Below are 16,555 nucleotides of genomic sequence, written 5' to 3'. Positions count from 1 at the left end.
AGTGGCTTATCTAATTTAGCACCTTTCTAAAGCTCCAGCACATACTCTTTCTTAATGTCTACACACTCAAGTGTATCAGACCGCTGTAAATCATCCCCACAATTGCCAAGGTCCTTTCCACTGGTGAATACTGAAGCAAGGTATTCATTAAGTACCTCCCCTACCTCCTCTAGCTCCATGCACATGTTTCCACTCTTGCTCCTGATTGGTCCTATTCTCACACGGCTCATCCTCATGCTCTTCACATACTTGTAGAATGCCTTTGAGTTTTTTCTTAATCCTGCTTCCCAAAGCCTTCTCATGGCCCCTTCTAGAGCCTGAGCTCCCTCCTAGCACCCTTGTAATTTTCTAGAGCTCTAACAATATCTAGTTTCTTGAATCTTTTGTAAGCTTTTCTTTTCTTCTTAACTAGATTTTCCACAGCCTTTGTAAACCATGGTTCTTTTACCCTACTATCCTTTCCCTGCCTCAATGGAACATACCTATGCAGAACTCCATGCAAACATTTGCCACATTTCTGCCATGCATTTCCCTGAGAACATATGTTCCTAAGTTCCTGCTTAATAGCATCATATTTCCCCCTAATTGAATTAAATGTTTTCCCAAGTTGTCTGCTCCTATCCCTCTCCAGCGCTATGGCAAAGGAGAGAGAGCTGTGATTTCTTCCATTGAGAGCTCTGATACCTGACCGGGTTCATTTCCGAATACCAGATCAAGTACAGCCACTCCTCAAGTTGGTTTATCTACATATTGTGTCAGAAAACCTTCCTGAACACAGGTAACAAACTCCTCCCCATTTAACCCCCTTGCTCTAAGGAGATAACAGACAATATTAGGAAAGTTAAAATCACCCATTACAACAATCTTATTATTATTGCAACGTTCCAGAATCTGCCTCCCTATCTGCTCCTTGATGTCTCTGTTACTATTGGCGGGCCTATAAAAAGCACCCAGTAGAGTTATTGCCCCCTTCCTGTTTCTGACTGCTACTCACACTGACTCAGTAGACAATCCCTCCATGACTTCCTCCTTTTCTGCAGCCGTGATGCTTTCCTTGATTAGCAATGCACTCCCCCACCTCTTCTGCTTCCTTCCCTGTCCCTTTTGAAACATGTATTATTCTCCACTTCCTGATAACTTTCTATACACTGTTACAGCTTCCTTTAATCCATAGACTGCACTATTGTATGTTCAAAGTTCAAAGTATATTTATTATGAAAGTAGGCATAAATTATACAACATGGAGATTCATCAACTAACCCCCAATGCACAGAGGGAGGGAGGGAGGGAGGGAGGGAGGGAGAGAGAGAGAGAGAGAGAGAGAGAGAGAGAGAGAGAGAGAGAGGGAGAGAGAGAGTGAGAGAGAGTGAGGTATTGTGCAAACAATAAACACAATTAACAGCATTCAGAACTACAGTGAGTGCATAGGCCCAAAGCTCGGAGCAGACGCTTAGCCTCAGTTCATCACAAAGCGGGGCAAATCGTAGCGAGGCTTTACACACAAAGCTCATGGTAGCTGTTGCAGGACACAACCTCTGCCTCAGCGTCATGGAGCAGTGGGCAGATCGGTCCGACCCTCGCCTCTGGTCTCGACATCCTGCTTTTTCAATTTATCTGGCCTGGTGTTCAAATTGCCCAAACACCACATCATCCAGGACCTGTGCCTGCCACATGGATATGCTTTGGGCATCATAAATAAGGCCAAAAAAGCATCAAAAACTAGCTGACATTGAATGAAGGTCATTGACAAAAGAGTCTAGTGACATGGGGACTGGATTACACTGCAGGGGTTGCAATGGAGTAATTTTAAATTATTAATGTACCACAAAAAACTGATCAATAGATTTCAACAGAAATAAAAAGAATCACTTGCCTGGATCTTGTGAATATTGATGTTCCGGATGGAATTATCAGCCTTTACCTTCTTGATAAAGAAGTATGTCTGGGAATTCTTTGCACACATCTGCAAAGGTATGTGCTTAACCTACAGTCAGCTTCAGAATACTAACTGTGAATTTTGTTTTGCTCCTGAATTCCTGATGGAGTCCGAGAGCAGAGATTCTCACTGTTAAGATTCCCCGGCTTTTATAGAACATAGAAACATGGAAATTTATGTTGAGGAATCATCTCCTGGAGGAAACCAGGAAACTTTATGGTTTATTATTTTTTCAGTAAAATGCTGAATAGATTTTAATATTGAAATTATTTCTTTAATTTGTCAGATAATAAAAACTGTTACAAGTTCTCGGCAGCTCTAACATTCACCAGATCTGGGTAGGGATTTTGGTGTTTGGCAAAATTTTCAAATGGGTCTCCCTCAGTGTGATGAGAGAAACCGTGGCACTGCTTAGGCCTGACTTCTGGAGTCTGGTGTATTCACATCATCAAGATAGCACCTCCACCTCATGAGGAAGAGATTGGTGGCTGTGGAAAGTAGATATAGTCCAGAAAAATTATGTGACGGGAGACCGAGGTAAGGATGGTTAGGACCCAAGTGTTGGAGTGTCCAAGACTGGAGTTGAAACACAAAATGAAGATGAAACAAGGACTGGGTTCTAAGCTAGATGCTAGGTGAAAATTGAAGTAGAGCAGATGATTGAGCACTGCGCCACAGTTCAGGGACTCTTTAAGTACTAAAACCCTGGTGCCAAAACATGGCCGCCAATTATTGTGGCGGCCCTGAATCTTTAAAGGAGCCACTCCAGCTATCCATTTTCCAGAAAGTTAGCAACTAAATCCCGGAAGCTGGTGCGGTAGGGTGTGCGTCATAACAAATTAACCATCATGAATGAATAAAGCACAAAGTACAGAAGAGTGTGGGACCTATGCTAAATACTTTTCATTCATGCAGTTATTTTTTGAGGTAGAGGGTATGGGCTTAGAAGTTGCTATTGGAGTAACCTTGAGGATAATTGCAGTGTATGTTTTAGATGGTACTGCATATGAGGTCAAAAATGAGTATTGCTTACTACGGAGAAGCCACGAAAGCGTAAGAATTCGGAAAGAGAATGATGATGTCTAGAAATCTATCCACATTATAAAAGAGGAGCTGCTAAAAATTTTGAAGTGCATATTGAATCCCCAGGCCTGATCAGATCTATCCCAGGATATTATGGGAAGATATCCATCCTGAAGAAGGCTCCGCAGCGGATGTACTTCCTGCGACTCTTGAGGAAATATGGTCTGCCTCAGGAATTGTTTGCTGCAGTTCTACACTGCAGTCATTGAGTCTGTCCCGTGCACCTCCATCACTGTGTGGTTTGGAGCCGCCACCAAGCAGGATAGAACCAGACTACAGCGCACAGTGAGGACTGCCGAGCACATCATTGGAGCCTCCCTGCCCTCTATTGTGGACCTGTACTCTTCCAGGTTGAAGAAGAGGGCGGGGAACATCATAAAGGACTCCTTCCATCCCGCGCACGGACTGTTTGAACTGCTTCTGTCTGGTAGGCGCTTCAGATCCCTCCAGACTAAGACTAATAGGCACTGGAGAAGTTTTTTCCCTACTGTGGTCACTTTGCTGAACAGTTAACTGCCGGTTAACTGTTACTTGGATTGCACTACTTGTATGTATAATCTATATTTTCATCTATATTTATCATTATTATTGTTATGAGCAGAGAGACAACATCTGCCGGAAGTAAATTCCTTGTATGTGCACAGGTACTTGGCGATTAAAGTCTGATTCTGATTCTGATAAGGAAAAAAATTGCTGGGGACCAGGCAAAGTTATTTGTGACATAATTATCCACAGGTGAGGTACCTGTAGACTGAAGACTGGCTAATGTTATGCCTTTGGTACAGAAGAGCTGCAGGTCTACGTCAATGGTGGAAAAATTAATGAGGTAGGATCTATCTGTAGTTGGAGAAATGAAGACTGATTAAAAACATGAGAAAATCTGTTGGAAATCCAAAGCAACATACACAAAATGCTGGAGGAACTCATTAGGTCAGGCAGCATCTCTGGAAAGGAGTAAACAGTCATTGGTATTTTTCATTAGTGTTTGTGTCTTTTTACTTGAAGATTATGTATTACTACTTTAAATGTTGGTCAGTGTTCTTTCGCTGTCAAAACCTTTAATGCAGTTTCCAAATTCACCATAACTATTTGCTGTGCATTTAAACAGAAACCCTTCATGTCACATTTACAATCACCTTCATTCCATGTTTTCTAGCTGTTAACCTCTGCAGCAGTAGAACTGGTTTGGTCTCTCCAGACTTTTGTTTTTGTAAGTTACAATGCCATTCATTCCATTGCCTGCGCTGCTGTGTGTTCATAGTACATTTATTATGAAAGTAAATTGAAATTAAGCAACCTTGATATTCGTCTGCTTACAGGCAGCAGCAAAACAAGAAACCCAAAGGAAACCAAATTAAAATAATTTCCACATTTCCACTGAAAACGTGGAAAATGTGTCCTGTACTGAAGGTCTATATAATATTAGGCTCAATAAATATAAGAAGTAGTGGTCTTAGTACAAAACACTGCAGAATTACACTATACACTACTCATTAATATGAAGCAATAAATGATATTTCATTATTATTCTGCAGTTCCTGATAACTTTCTATCCAGTCTGTTACAATGCCATTCATTCCATTGCCTGCACTGCTGTGTGTTCATAGTACATTTATTATGAAAGTAAATTGAAATTAAGCAACCTTGATATTCGTCTGCTTACAGGCAGCAGCAAAGCAAGAAACCCAAAGGAAACCAAATTAAAATAAAGACCAACCTCAATGTGCAGAGAGAGGAAGAAGGAAAAACACAAATCATGCAAGCAATGAACACAAGCAGCATCATTCAGAACGAAAGAGACCCAAAGACTGGAGCAGACCCACAGCCTCAGCCTCAGTTTATCACACAGTGGAGCAAATTGTAGTGAAGCAGCCATAGCAGGACATAGCCTTAGCGTTAGGGAGTAGACAGCAGAATCGGCCCGACCCTCGCTTCCGGTCCTGACACCACACCTTTCCAGTCCACCTGGCCCGGTATTTAAATTGTCCAAACAATTTAGCTTGGGCTCAGGTCCTAGGTTGTCCCCCTAGGATCTGGGCCCTGCCACATCGATATGCTCCTGGCATCATAAAGGAAGCCAAAAAACAGCATTAGCTGACATTGAACGGAGGTCATTGACAAAAGAGTCTAGTGACATGGGGACTGGGTTGCACTGACAAGGTTTGCAATGGAGTCATTTTAAATTATTAATGTACCACAAAAAAATTGTCAGTAGATTCCAACAGAAATAAAAAGAATCACTTGCCTGTATCTTGTGAATATTGATGTTCTGGATGGAATTGTCAGCCTTTACCTTCTTGATAAAGAAGTATGTCTGGGAATTCTATGTATACAAGTGCAAAGGTATGTGCTTAACCTACAGACAGCTTCAGAATACTATCTGTAATTTTTGTTTTGTCTCTGAATTCCTGATGGGGTCCTAGAGCAGAGTTCCTCACTGTTGAGATTCCCCGGCATTTATGTTGAGGAATCATCTCCTGAGGAAACCAGGAAACTTTCTGACTTCTTTTTTTCAGTAAAATGCCGAATAGATTTTAATTTTGAAATTATTTCCTTAATTTGTCAGACAATAAAATCTATTAAAAGTTCTCGGCAGCTCTAATGTTAAACAGATCTGGGGTAGGATTTTGGTGGCTGGCAAAGTTTTCAACTGAGTCTCCCTCGGTGTGATGAGAGAAACCCTGGCACTGCTTAGGCCTGACTTCTGGAGTCTGGCATATTCACATCATCAAGATAGCACCTCCACCTCATGAGGAAGAGATTGGTGGCTGTGGAAAGTAGATATAGTTCAGAAAAATAATGTGATGAGAGACTGAGGCAAGGATGGTTAGGGCCAAGTGCTGGTCTCTTTGGGACCGGAATCCCACAGGGGTTGATGTTGGGACTGCTGCTTTTTACGATGTATGTTAATGATTTGGACTGTGGGGTTAATGGATTAAATTTGTCGATGATACAAAGATAGGTGGAGGAGCGGGTAGTGTTGAGGAAACATAGAGCCTGCAGAGAAACTTAGATAGTTTAGGAGAATGGGCAAAGAAGTGAAAATGAAATACAATGTTGGAAAGTGTACGATCATGCGCTTTGGTGGATGAAATAAATGGGCAGACTATTACTTAGATGCGGAGAGAATTCAAAATGCAGAGATGCAAAGGGACTTGGGTGTCCTCGAGCAGGATACCCTAAAGTTAACCTCCAGGTTGAGTCTGTGGTGAAGAGGGTGAATGCAATGTTGACATTCATTTCTGGAGGTATAGAATATAAGAGCGGGGATGTGATGTTGAGGATCTATAAGGCACTCATGAGACCACACTTGGAGTATTGTGGAGTATTGTATCCTTTTTGAAAGGATATATTGATGTTAGAGAGGGTTCAGAGAAGATTCACGTGAATGATTCCAGGAATGAAAGGGTTACTATATGAGGAACGTCTGGCAGCTCTTGGGCTGTATTCCCTGGAGTTCAGGAGAATGAGGGGGGATCTCATGGAAACATTCTGAATGTTAAAAGGCCTGAACAGATTAGATATGGCAAAGTTATTTCCCATGGTAGGGGATTGTAGGACAAGAGGGCACGACTTCAGGTTTGAAGGACACCTATTTAGAACTGAGATGCGGAGAAATTACTTTAGTCAGAGGGTGGTTAATCTGTGGAATTTGTTGTCATGAGTGGCTGTGGAGGCCAAGTCATTGGGTGCATTTAAGGCAGAGATAGATAGGTTCTTGATTAGCCAGGGCATAAAGGGTATGGGGAGGAGGCAGGGGAGTGGGGATGACTGGAGGAGTTGGATCAGCCCATGATTGAATGGCAGAGCAGACTCGATTGGCTGAATGTCCTACTTCTGCTCCTATATCTTATGGTCTTAATTGAGACATGAAATGTGGATGAAACGAGGAAAGGGTTCTAAAATAGATGCTAGGTGAAAATCTGAAGTAGAGCTGATGATTGAGCATTGAACTTTGGTTCAGGAGCTCTTTAAATAGTAAAATCATGGCACCAAAACATAGCCACCAATTAGCGGGACTGATCTGAATCTTTAAAAACACTGTGCCAGCTATCCATATTCTGGAGAGTTAGAGTGTCTGAACCCTGGAAGCTAGTGTGATTGGGTGGATGTCTTACAAATTATCCATCATGAATGAATAACGCACTGAGTACAGAAGAGTGTGAGACCTACGCTAAATGCTTTTCATTAATGTAGTTGTTTTTTGAGGTAGAGGATATGGGCTTGTAATTTGCTACTGGAGTAATCTGGATGGTAATTGCAGTATATGTTTTAGGTGGTACTGTGTGTACTGCAGTTGCAATGTACGGGTAGGAACTCACAACGAGAGAAGTTAGGAGGAGAAACTAGGGGACAGGAGGTAGCTTTGACACGTAAGGAAAAGGACAACGTGGTAGGGAAGTGTTCAGCACACTTTACAGCACCAGCGATCACCAGTTGGAGTTTGATTCACGCCACTGTAAATAAATGCTGCGGCTTCCTCCCACATTCAAAAGATTTACAGTTAGGGTTAATAAGTTGTGGCAATGCTATGTTGGTGCTGGAAGCATGATGATATTTGTGGGCTGCCCCAATGCAATCCTCGCTGATCTGATTTGATGCAAACAATGTCTGTTTTCAGTGTAATTTTGACAAATAATTCTAATCATTAATCTTTAAATCATATAAATATATCATATAAAAACAAAAGAGAAACAAAGGAGAGAGTTGGTCCCCGTAAGGATCAATGTAGTTGTCTCTACATGGAAACACAGGAGATGGACAAAGTCAAAAATTAGCATTTCTGGTTAGGAGTTACAGTGAAAGCTTAAGGGTTCAGGGAAGAGAATGACAAAGTCTTGAAATCTATCCACATTATAATGGAGGAGCTGATAGAGGCCTTAAAGTGAATATTGGTGGATGAATCCCCAGGGCGTGATCAAATGTATCCTAGGATATTATTACTAAGGAAAAAATTGCTGGGGACCAGGCAGAGATATTTGTGACATAATTAACCACAGGTGAGGTGCCTGTAGACTGAAAACTGGCTAATGTTATGCCCGTGGTTCAGAAGAGCTGCAGGTCTACGTCAATGGTGGAAATCTTTCTGAGGTAGGATCTGTCTGCATTTGGAAAAACGAGAACAGATTAGAAACATGAGAAAATCTGCAGATACTGGGAATCCAAAGCAACACATATGAAATGCTGGAGGAACTCAGCAGGTCAGGCAGCATCAATGGAAATGAACAAACAGTCAGTGTTTGAGGCCAAGGCCCTTCATCAGGACTGATTAGAAATTGTTAACTTGGCTTTGTGGTTAGCTGTGCCTCACAAATTTGATTGAATTTTTTGAGGAAGTGACCAAGAGGTTTGAGGATGTTAGAGCAGTAAAAGTTGCCTAAATAGAATTCAGCAAGGATTTTGACAAGGTCTAGAAGATCCGGGAGTCAGAGTGAGCTAGCCAAGAGGAGACAAAATTGGCTTGAAGGAGTCAGAGTGTGGTAATAGAGGGTTGTATTACAGAGTGGAGGCATGTGACGAGTGGTGTGCCACAGAGATCACCTTTGGGTCCCCAGTTGTTTGACGTCAATATCACTGACTTGGATGAAACATGGTTGGCATGAATGATAATTTTACAAATGACACCAAACCCTAGGTCAAATGGGAAATCCTCTCATTCTCTCTCTCTCTCTCCCTCCCTCCCTCCCTCCCTCCCTCCCTCCCTGTTTTGAGATTTTGAGGCATATGAGGAAGGTTGAGCAGGCAAATAGAGCTATCTTATGTAGGTAACTTGGCTGCTATGGATAAATTGAGTTGAACAGTCTGCTTCCTTGCTGTATAACTCGATGACTCTATGACTATCAAGTAAAAAGGAATTATGGTACAAGATTAAATGGTCAAGAAATTCTATGTAATTTAAAATGTAAATCATCATTAGGAGATCATATTTGATATACTGTATATTCCCAAAAGTGCATGTTGACAGAGTGTTTAGTAAAATTAAAAAAATCTAGGTATAAAATTGGTGAGTGTTGTATTGTGAGTATTATTAAAAGTAAGTTAATACTAATTGAGAAGCTGGTGGTAGCAAGAGACGGGATCTGGGGTTGGCGGGGTCTTCTGCTCTTTTTACTCCCAGTATGCATCATATATAATTCCTCCACCCATGCCGCACGAGGTACCTGGAAGCCTCTGTATTGTAGATATAATTTGCCGTCCCAGATAAAGATGCTCTTTTGGCCATAAAATTGTCGAGTGGTCTTTTGTAAAGTAGAAGTTACCACAGTGAGGATGAAACAAAATAAAACATTTGAATGCCCCAGTTGTAGCAATGTGTCTAATTCCAGTCACCTAACTTTAGAATGGTTTTGAAGCTCCTGGAGAGATACAAGAAAATAAAACTGGAATGGTTTCAAGAAACTGGCATCATTCTACTTGGAGTAAAATGAAGTTTGAGAAGATATCTGACATAAGTAAGTGCAAGACTGTGGATGGTTTACATAGGATAGACAGGCAAGCACTTCCCCTGTTCCAAGGGTAGGGTACATAGTTATAAAAATTACAGCAAATGTACAAGGGCTTGGGAAGTAAACATTTTTAAGTAGCTGATTTCTGGAATTCACTGTGCAGCAGTGGTGGAAACAGATTTATTTAATGCTTTGGATGAACGCTTAAAAGAGACAAATTTGAAAGGTGATGGGAAAGAGCAGGGAAAATGGGGCTAACAAATGGAAACTTAGCAGGATAAATTATATCATATTATGCTGCAAAAATTAATGATTCAACAATATCATTCATACTTTTAAAAAGGAACACCCAGTATTTCCATGGACACCAAAAAAATCATAGTCTCCTCCTCTTAAATTATAGGAAAATTAATGAAATCTACACAAAAATGTAATAGAAAATAAACATCAGAGCTGAATACGTAATGCAGGAATTGACTTAGATTACAGAATGGATAATTATAGTTACATATTTGAAGTTCCAGAAAGAATGGACAAGGGTAATGTAGAATATGTGATACATTTGCATTTGCAAGAAACACAGCACATTAGGCTTATAATCGAGTTTAGTGAACATGGGGATGGGAATTAGTAATGGAACAGAGAGCAAACTAGATGCATTCATATCAACAATTTATCTGCCTCCAGTACAACCAGTGATTGAACAGTAACATTTGTTGAGGGAACTTTCAAGATTATAACTCACTTGAAAAGTGATACCATGCCCTCATGGAGTCCGACCTATTTTGAACCAGGCGGCTAGTTGCCTTCCGTATTAACCTTTGTGGCAGGAAAGAGATGAAGTGACTGCTACCATAACTTCTTTTCGCTGTAGTCAGCTGCGAATTGCCTTCAAGCTTCTGACTGAGAAAGGCTTAAGCACCAGCTAGTACGGCTCTCCCACTGATTCTGAGCCTGCTGAGTACAGACTTTTGTCCCTAATAGAATATATAATTACTCATTTTGTGTTACAACTGCTGAATCAAAGAAAGGGTAAAATTCTTGTAAGCAATGGTCAGATATAGTCGTTATACACAGTTCCTAAGGTGCATGATTAATTCCTGCCAAAACTTAGTGTTTTTTTTCATTCTTTGACTTATTTATCTGACTTGATTAATAACAAACAATATGGCTCATCACTCATTAGGTTCTTTTTTCATAGGTTTCATAATTTTCCTTAATAGACTTGTTGGTTTCTGTTAATGCTTTTCAGACATGGATAAGTGGCACATTAAAGGATGAGTTGGTTAAGTATGAGGAATAGAAGTGGAAATGGTATGATGGTCAATAATGAAGGGAAAGTAAGACTGGAACTATCATTGGGTGGAGGATTCTGTTGTGTTTTCCTGCTGACTTGGTCATGGATTCCTTTGTCAGTAAATTGCTGTTAGTTTCCCATCCTCACATAAAATGGGGGGCAGGTGGGGGGGGGGGCAGGAGTCTTGGATCTTGGGCAAGGTTTGATTGGCGTGGTTTGTGATTTGACTTACTTAATTTTTTGGGAGGCTCTGCAGTTCATGTTGTACGTGTTTCTGATTTCTGGTTACTCCGTTTTTTTATTGTTATTTTGTGCAATTTTGATCGGGGTGGACTGGCTGTGTCATCCTGCAGTCAGCAGATGACTCAGCACTAAACTGAACAGAACTGGACTAAAATGAACATTCCTAGACTCTTTCTGGGTTTCTGTGGTTTGACGATTGATATTCTGTGTGCTGTTCACTTGCTTTACGCCATTTTCACAATTTGTTCTTTATTTGCGAGTTGGTTGTTGATGTTTTCTTTGAATGGGCCCCATGGTTTTCTTTATTTTTAGCTTTCTAAAACATAGAACATAGAAATTAACAGCACATTACAGGCCCTTCGGCCCACACTGTTGTGCCAACCATTCAACCTACTCTAGAAACTGCCTAGAATCTCCCTAGTGCATAGACCTCTATTTTTTTTAAGCTCCATGTACATATCTAAGAGGCTCTTAAAAGACTCCATTGTATCCATTTCCACCACCGATGCTGGCTGTGCATTCCACACACCCACCACTCTCTGTGTGAAAAACTTACCCCTGCCATCCCCTCGGTACCTATTTCCAAGCACCTTAAAATTATGTCCTCTCGTGTAAGCCATTTCAACCCTGGGAAAAAGCCTCTGGCTATCCACACAATCAATGCCCCTGCGAAAATCTGCAGATGCTGGAAATCAAAGTTATACACACAAAATGCTGGAGGGATTCTGCAGGCCAGGCAGCATCTATGGAAAAGAGTAGATGTTTCAGGCCGAGAATCATCATCAGGACTTTGCATCAAGGACGGAAAGAAGGGTTGCCATTATTTTTATGGAATTTCTTTTCTTGGACCCAGTTCCCTTTTTCTGGTCTCCAAACTATCTTGTCAGGTTCTTTTGCTTTCACTTGAATTCCGATAAACTCTCTCAATTTTTTGAGGATGGATATATTAGGTATAGGTGATGGCTGGCCTGAGTAGATATCAGGGTGGATTGAGGTAGACATTGTACATTAAGAAATTAGGTGTAAGGTTCTTGTGTACTCCCAGGAAGTTGAGCAAGTCATTTAACTCTTCTATTTTGCAGTGTTGAGGAGGGCAGAAGATTAAACAAACTACCTGTATATTTTGTGTATATATATATAATGTATGTCAGTGATTTTCTGTCGGCTGCAGGAAATTGTATCAGTTTTCCGCTTAAATATGCTCCTTTTGAATCTACTTTCACTTCAATCTGCAGCAGGTAGATTTCCTCTTGACAATGAACTATGAATTTACATCAATGATTGTCAGATGTCACATCTGACGGTAATATGCGGAGCAGTTAAGCACGGCAGCTTTAAGTGTCAACGCTGTGGCCGAAAACGCAGCAGGAGAGAAGAGTTTCAAACCAGGCTGAAGCAGAAAGGGATGAGGCCTCCTCTTCCAAGCTTCTTGTTGGTGAATATACACTCACTTGAAAATAAAGGAGGCAACTTTAACCAGGCCTGTCTGAGGAAAGCCCTGCCCAATTATCACCAGCATGTAACCTGTTGTGCTGGGGATCCCAACACACTAGACCACTGCCACACTGCCTATTTGTTCCTTCCAGAGACTACATTTTGGCAGGTCAGATCATTTGGCTTGTCTCCTACTACCTGCATACAGACAGAGTCTAAGGAGCAAGGCTCCAGAGATCAAAACAACTAAGAGTTGGTTGTGGGAGGCTGAGGAACAGTGACAAGATTGCCTTGAGTCAGTGGACTGGGCCATGTTCGAGAACTCATCTGTGGACCTGAATGACTACACCAGGGTTGTTACAGACTTTATTAAAACAAACGTAGGTGAGTGTGGTCCCATTAAGTTGTTCAGGGTTCTCCCCGATCAGAGGCCCTGGATGAACAATGGAACTCAGAACTTGCTGAGAGTCAGATCAGAGGCATTCAAGTCTGGAGATCAAAAATGCTGCAAGATCTGCAGGTATGATCTCCCGGAAGCCATCTCTCAGGCAAAGTGCAAATTCTGGACGAGACTGGAATCAACGAGGGATGTTCAACAGCTCCGTCAGGGCTTGAATGCCATAACCTCCTACAAACCTAAATCTTGCGAGCTTCACTTCCAGATGAGCTCAATGCCTTCTCTGCTTGCTTTGAGCACCAGAACAGAGAGGAACCATTGTGCACCACACGTCTCCCAACGATCCTTTGGTCTCAGTAGTTGAAGCTGATGAGCAGGCTGCCTTCAAGAAAGTGAATCGCAGGAAAGCATCCAGGCTGGATGAAGACCTGAAGGCCTGTGCCAACCAACTGGCTGGTGTATTCACAGATATCTCCAACCTCTTGCAACAGCAGTGCGTGGTACCCACCTGCTTCAATAATACCAGTGCCCAAGAAGAGCATGGTAACCTGTCTAAGTGACTATCACCTAAGTGGCACTTACAGTGATGAAGTGTTTTGAGAGGCTGGTGTCGAAGCATATCAGCTCCTGTTTGAACGGTGACTTGAATCCACTCCAATTCACCTACCCAAGCAATAAGCCTACAGCAGATGCCATCTTGTTGGCTCTTCACACAACTTTACCCATGAGTCTTTACCCGTGATGAACTCTGGAACATCTGGACAGAAAGATACATACATCAGGATGCTCTTTATCCTTTACAGCTTGACATTTACCACCATCGTCCCCTCAAAACTGATCAGTAAACTCCAGGACATGGGCCTCAAGACCCACTTGAGCAATTGAATCCTGGATTTCCTCGCTTGTAGACCCCAGTCAGTTTGGATTGGCAGAAACATCTCCTCCACAATCTCTATCAGGACAGGAGCACCAGAGGGATGTGTGCTTAGCCCCCTGCTCTACTCACTTTACACCAATGACTATGTGGCTAAGCACAGTTCCAACACCATATACAAATTTGATGATGACACAACTGTTGTGAGCTGTATCAAAGGGGATGATGAATCAGCATACAGGAGTGAGATTGAAAACTTGGCTAAGTGGTGTAATAGAAATACATTCAAATCAGCGTGAGTTAATCAGTCTGATGGCCTGGCGGAAGAAGCTGTCCCGGGGCCTGTTGGTCCTGGCTTTTATGCTGCAGTACCCTTTCTGAGATGGTAGCAGCTGAAGTAGATTGTGGTAGGGGTGTCTCGGGTCTGCGATGATCCTTTGAGCCCTTTTTTCATGGCTGTGCATGTTGAACTGTGTCTTACTTGAACAGAAGCATTAGATATTTTGTGTCCAATTCTCACCTTGATTAACTCTGTTTGCCATTATTAATTAAGGTAAATACCAGCCAAGCAACATGTCATTGCTCAATATCTGTAAGGCAGCTAATTGTAATTGTAATTAGGCCCCAGTAATCTTTCCGGGTGGGACTCACCCGTGAGTCTGTTGGGGTTATCGACTGTAACTGGTGCTCCTGATGCGGCCTCCTGTACATCAGTGTGACCTGACGTAGATTGGGAGACCGCTTCACCGAGCACCTATGCTCCGCCTGTCACAAAAAGTGGGATTTCCTGTTAGCCATCCATTTCAATTCTACTTCCCATTCCCATTCCAACGTGTTAGTCCATGGTCTCCTCTACAGCAGTGATGGCGCCACATTCAGGTTAGAGGAGCAGCACCTTATATTCCATCAGAGTAGTTTCCAAACTCATGGCATGAATGTCAATTTCTCAAACTTCCCCCCTCCTCTCCCCCATTCTTGTTTTCCTCTCACACTTTCTCTCCTTACCCACCCATCATCTTCCTCTGGTGCTCCTCCCCCTTCCCTTTCTTCCATGGTCTTCTGTCATCTTCTATCAGATTCACCCTTCACCAGCCTGTTATCTTTTTCACCAATCAGCTTTGCAACTCTACTTCACCCCTTCCCCCTCTCCCGGTCTCACCTATCACCTATCACCTTGTGCTTCTTCCTTCCCTCCCTGTACCTTCTTACTCTGTCTTTTCCACTTTCTTTCCAATCCTGATGAAACCTTGACTGTTAACTCTTTTCCATTGATGCTGCCCGGCCTACTGAGTTCCTCCAGCACTTTGTGTGCGCTGGCTTGGACTTCCAGCCTCTGAAGATTTTCTCGTGTTTGCAATTGTAATACCATTCTATATTTTACTGAGCAGCAAGGGATGGAAGTAACTATTGATAGGGATGTGCAATTTGTCAGTGAAAAGAATGATAGGTTATTATTCTTGATGTGTTATAGCTGACATGATTTTAAAAGGTTTATTTACAGTAATTTTTCTTATGCTCGGCAACCTAATTGTTGAAGACATTCATTTGGAATCATACTTACCTAATCAACTGTATCCCAAGGTGGTTATACAAAGCTGTTTTGGAAGAGAAGAAAATTTAGGATTAATTAGTTCTGATTGATTCTGCATGGAAGAAATTGGATTGTTATACATATTTTCATGACCTTAGGGAATTGCAAAGCATTTTGCAGCAAATGGAGCTCTGCGCAAGTGTTATGATGTTGGCTAATGTTGAACTTAATGGATATGTGGTGAATTAAATGGCCTGATAATATGTGATATTGGTTGAGGATAATTGCCATCTAAGGCACTTAAAAGGACTCCACTGCCCTTCAAATTCCATTTTCTTTATCTTCTGTAGAAGCCACACTGCATTATTTTTTTCAGGTGGATGCTGTAGCCTACCAAATTTGGTCATTTATGCCTCCTCATTCGTCCAGAAAGTATGGGCAATATTGTTAAATATTCACTTCTGTGCTTTGAGTGGAAACTTCATTTGTCCAGTTCTAAACACCTCCTGGGCAGAGAGTATTAATGACATACTGAATAATGCATATCAGAAGCAAAAAATCACACACTCAGCGCAAAGCTCCCATTTCAGGCCTCAAATAGTTCCAAGCTTCAATGAGTAAGCCGGAACCTATTCACAAAACTTAATTGGCTCTTTACATTCCACGCTAACAAAATTATGTCACCCATCTCATGTTGCTTTTCCCCGTGTGACTGGGATTGTGGAACAGATGTCAGCTGATCACTTACTTCTGACAAGGCAGCATGTTAATTAAGTATTGAAGAAGGATATTAATAGTCATGTGGGTAGACAATAAGGAGCAATGCTGTCCACTTACAATTGCTTGTCGGCAGATTTAGTTTTCTGTATTTTTGTGAGGAAGGGAAAAGCTGCATATGCTGAGAATCTGAAACAAGAACAGAGCAGGATATCTTAATCTGAGATTCCATGGCATTTGTATCAGGTGGAGGAGCAGTTAAATTCTACAGCTGATATCAGTTGAAACTCAGCGTGAACCTACAAACTTTTGGATTTAACCTAAGCTAATCAAAAAACTGTTGCAATCTAAACTTGGAGAAGTTGGTTGCAAGTTTAACTACTGTATGTTAATTGCTCTTTACGAGCATGTTTTCCTCTACTGTTTTTGAATTTAATCCATGATTTGTTAAACTCTGCAAAGCGCAGTGCATGAAGAGCTGACAACTTAATGTGCTAATCAATGGTCCTGTTGCCTTGAGTACATGTTAGAAAGGTTTCTTCACCAGAAATGGTGTTTAGAAAATGTTTTAAGAGGATTATTGCTAATTTATCAGCC

This window comes from Hypanus sabinus, chromosome 4, assembly GCF_030144855.1.
Source record: "Hypanus sabinus isolate sHypSab1 chromosome 4, sHypSab1.hap1, whole genome shotgun sequence".
In the NCBI taxonomy this organism is placed as follows: domain Eukaryota; kingdom Metazoa; phylum Chordata; class Chondrichthyes; order Myliobatiformes; family Dasyatidae; genus Hypanus; species Hypanus sabinus.
The sequence above is the reverse complement of the archived record's forward strand: the minus strand, read 5'-3'. Positions refer to the sequence as shown.